We start from the raw sequence: 4,565 nt of genomic DNA, 5'->3' as shown, positions 1-4,565 counted from the left end.
CTAGATGCAGGGGTGGCCCACTTAGCATGCCGCCCCGGCTGCTAAGCCCCCCGCCCGGGAGGCCTCACCAGCCTCAGCAATTACTACACATCTGGCACAGACTCCATTTCAGACCAGACACCCGCACTGAGACCCTGGAGGTGGCTGCCACGGGCCACGTGCGTCTCAACAGAAAGAAGGCCTGGCACACAGGTGGCCTCAGGAAGGGCCGGGCTGAGCACCTTGCGGAGTGTGGGCTCCTGGAGGCCGGCCTGGGGGAAACACCACGTGCTGTTCTCTCCTTGCCCGGCTCTATGCGTTTCGCGCCCTCCGTGAAAGGGGAATGAAACCCGGGGCTCCGACTACTCTGGGAGAGCCAATGCCAAAGCTGAGAATCTGGTCACCTGCCTGAGTCAAGGGGTGACTTTAGACTCAGAGCTGCCCTGGGCGGTGCCCATGTGGATCTTTCTTCCTCCCCAGGAGCAATTTAAGAAGCTGCTGCCGTGGGAGTGCCTGGACACCTTTTTGATTGAGCTGGACGGGATGGACATAGCTCTGGTGGCACCCACAGTCGGCGCTGCCTTGATTCACTTCGATACTGTGGTGTATTTTGTGATAAGCACGTGCTTGGAGACCCGCACCATGAAGGCCCAGGACAGGGCCAGGGTGCTGGAGCTTTGGATACAGGTGGCCAGGGTAAGCTGTGGGAGGGCCTGAGACAGGGCCAGGGTGCTGGGGCTCTGGATCCAGGTGGCCTCGGTAAAGCATGGGAGACCCTAGGACACTCGTTCTCTCCTCTGTCCGATGTCAAATTTGCTGAACAGAGTCCAAGCCCCTCAACAGCCCCCAGCCCCGTTCCTGTCCGGGGCACACTGACCTTGACTTCCATGCCCAGTGTTGGTGCGCCCTTTGCGCCTGGACACCGACGTTGGGTTGAACTGTAATTGTCCTCCCAGAGTGTGAAACTCACTGGGGCCCAGACTGCTCTCCTGTGCCTCCCTGGGCCTCTGCCTCCCCACAGAGGAAAGGTCAGCACAGGGGGCACAGCTCGGGCAGTGGGGCTCCAACTCCCCACCTCACGGTGCATCCTCTTCCCTCCCCAGGAGTGTCATAAGTTGAGCAACTACTCATCTTTGCATGGCATAGTCACAGCCCTGAAGGCTGCGCCCATCCATAGTCTCCAGGAGACCTGGAGAGCAGTATTCAGGTGGGTGGGCGTGTGTCTCCTGAGCTGCACCAGCACCTCTCCCGGGTCTGCCATGCTCCCTCACTGCACTGGGAGGGGAGGGGAGCCCAGCACCTCCGGAGGCAGGAATGGGTGGCCTGCCAGGGTCTCTCAGTCCACTGGGTGTTAGCACCGAACGTCTAACTCAGCACCAAGTTTTCTTCACCGTGGGGCACGGGCCTTTGCCACATTGGAGATATTCCCATGTCTAGCGCACATCTAAACTGAGAAAGTGAGCTGCCCAGTTGACATTGGGCTGGGCCAGATGAACAGCAGGTCAGCGCCCGCTCCAGTCCTGTGGAGCCTCTGGGAATCAGGAGCCCAGAGGAAACACAAATCCTGCTGGTTTGGATCCTTTTCATTCCCAGTTCAAGGAATGTGAACTCGCCCTCCTCCCCGCTACTCCCTGATTTATCCGACTTTCTTTCCCCTCTGCAAAGGGAAAGCGCGAGAGCGTATAAAGAACTGTGCGCACGCGATGACAGGATGACCCGGGAGAAGCTGATAAAGGTACAGGGGGGCTGGGGCTGGGGGCAAATGTTTAGAGGGCAGGGAGAGGGGAATTTGGAAAGGGTACCGGGCCGGGTGATTTTTGGTTAATTTTCTAACTCAACGTTTACCTGAAAAGTACCAGTCGCCAGTCCTGTTCAGAAGAGAAAAGGGGCTTTCCTGGCTGTTCATCAGGGACGAGCTGGATAATTAGCAGGGCTCTGGCTAATATCCATTGCATTGGTCCCTCTGGTTATGTAGCTTCCACCAGGCGATGGGGAAATGTTGTGGTGGTGGTGGGGGTGGCTTCTTTCTTTCCCGAAACCAGCCAGAAATTCTCCAGAAAGCCGGGCCTCTATTGCTGGTGTGTGGTGCGGGCAGCTGGGGCAGGGTCTCCAGACAAACGAGGGGCTGAGCTGCATGCCCCAGTAACACAGCAAGTGGGTGTAGGACACAGGGCTGGGTCTAGAACCAGAGCTCACTGAGTGACTGTAGAACCTCACCAGCTGACTGTGGCCAGGTGTCCACAGTGCGAGGTCAGGGTCCTGGGAGTAGCTGAGTGAGGGTAAGATAGTCTCACTGACCTTGTCCTGACCCTGGCAGCTGGGGATCTCCAAGCTGGCCCGCCGGGAAAAAAACCCTCAGAGAGCCCAGATGAGGCAGCAGAAATGGAAGGTGAGCCTCCTTTGGTGTGGGTGGGGAGGGCCACTGGGACGGAGGGCAGGGCCTCCCCCCAGCTGGAGTCTCCCCATCAGGAGAGCAAGGGCCTCCTACTAGGCCCTCCTTCCTGTAGCTGGTGCCTGAAATGCCCTCAGCAGAGGGCCCAGGACAAAGGCCTGGAAGAGCTGGGCTCAGCATGCCCTACAGGAAGGGTGGGGTCTGGGACCACAAGGCATTGTGACCTGTGAACATCCCAGGCTGTAGGTAACCATGGGTGCAGCTGGGGGAGGAGAGGGATAGAATGGAAGGAGGAAGCTGAAGGTGTCTGGCTGCTCCAAGTCAGAGATCTTGAGGAGAGGTCTAGGAGACCGGGGTGGGGTGTGAGATTCCGGACAACAGAACGGGGAAGGCCACTTGCAGGTGGGTGCTCATCACCACTCCCACCCCAATGACACAGGGCGTCATTCCCTTTCTTGGAATCTTTGTCGATGACCTAACTCTGCTGCAGAAGTGGACGCAGAATAATGTGGCTGTGAGTGAGCCTAGGGCTGGCACACTGGGGACCAGAATCCTAAGGCTGGGGGGAGACATTCCTGGATGGAGCCCTGAGAACTCAGCACTCAGCAAAACTGCTCCCAGGCAGCCCTGTGAGCTGGGGTATCAGGCCCGACGTCAGCCTCCAGTCCCTGCTCCCAAGGCAGAAGCTGCAGAGCTGCCTGACTGCTGAGCTGCCCGAGGGTCTGGCTGAGCTGGACTCAGCCTCTCCCTCAGGTGCTGCCCACGGGAGGAGTTGAAATTGGCCCCTCCACACTCAGGCAGCTCCCATGTGGCTCCAAACTCTCTTTGTGTGCAAGGAGATTTTGTGTGCCCCTACTTGTCATGAGGAAGTGTTGGTTCACAGGGCCCCTGAGCATCAGCCCGCACGCTCCCTTCATCACAACCCACAGCGTGATGTGGGTGCAAGTGCCTTGTGCGCAGGTCCCCTGGCCACTGAGCCTGGATGACACGCAGCAAGGGAGCCCAAGGAGGGGGGAGTCATGGCTGGGGGCCCTCTCTCCCGGGCATTGGCTGTGCCTTGCACGGAAATGTGCTCAACATAACAAAAAGGGGAAGGTGGGCAACTGGGGGCCTCTCTCTGGGGAAGCACAACATGTGGAAGTCAGAGACTGCCCTGGGAGGACATTCCCTGGCTGCATCCTCCACATCGTAGATTTCCTGGGAGGGTTTGACGTCAGGGAAGGGGCAGTCTACCCCATGAAACGTGCAGGATGGGAATGAAAACCAACTCCTGGAGAAAGGCAGTTGACATCCAACTCTGAGGACAGACTGGGCCTTCAGAGGATGGGAGGGGAGAAGGGAACCACTCCAGAGAAAGGCGCCAGCGATCGGCCCCTTGCCCTCCCCAGCATGGCCCCTTCAGAATCTTCCCCCCGGCCCAGTCAGCATCCGTCCTTCTCTCTGGCTCCAGGCCTTCAAGATCATCCAGCAGCTGCAGTTGCTGCAGGTGACTGCCAATAATTTCTGTTTTCAACCGGACAGAGACTTTCAGTCCTGGTTCCAAACCATGAAGCCACTGGACCAGTACAATATGTGAGTGCCTGCAAACGTTGGCGGAGGGTAGGGGGACCTTTGTGCATCCCTGCTCAGGACTCTGTCTGGTGGCCAGCTGCAAAGAGCCTGTGGCCGTGGTTCCCTGGTCACCAACAGTCCCTGGGGCATGGTGACTGCTGAGCACCGGGTGTCCAAGCCTGCCAGGCAGACCCTGGGCGGGGGACCTGAATTTTGTTCCTGGTGGCCTCATAGCTGCCTCTCTGTCCTGCAGCCACAACTTCTCCTGGGAGCTGGAGCCACCATTTCAATAGGCCAAAACAACATCAAGGCCGAGGAGACCTGTCCTGGGACTGTGTCCACCTTTGAGCTACTTTTATTTACTCTCCCCTGCCACTCCCTTACACCCCCCTGGAATCCTGTTCATTTACTCCGCCCTGACACTCCCTTTTCCTGTCATCTATATCCCTTATTCCTTGCTCCTCATCCCTGGCTTTCACTTAAATAAATGCATGTTCCATATTGTTATCAGTTTTCTTCATGATTTTTCTCTATAGCTGTCGTCGCTAGTCTGTATCATTTTGAGAGTGTGCTCTGTGAACGCATGGATGCCACAGACATGAAACTCTTCATGATCTGAGGCTGTCGCTTATCTATGTGAACT

This window comes from Nycticebus coucang, chromosome 13 (assembly GCF_027406575.1).
Source record: "Nycticebus coucang isolate mNycCou1 chromosome 13, mNycCou1.pri, whole genome shotgun sequence".
NCBI lineage: Eukaryota > Metazoa > Chordata > Mammalia > Primates > Lorisidae > Nycticebus > Nycticebus coucang.
This window is presented reverse-complemented; position numbering follows the sequence as displayed.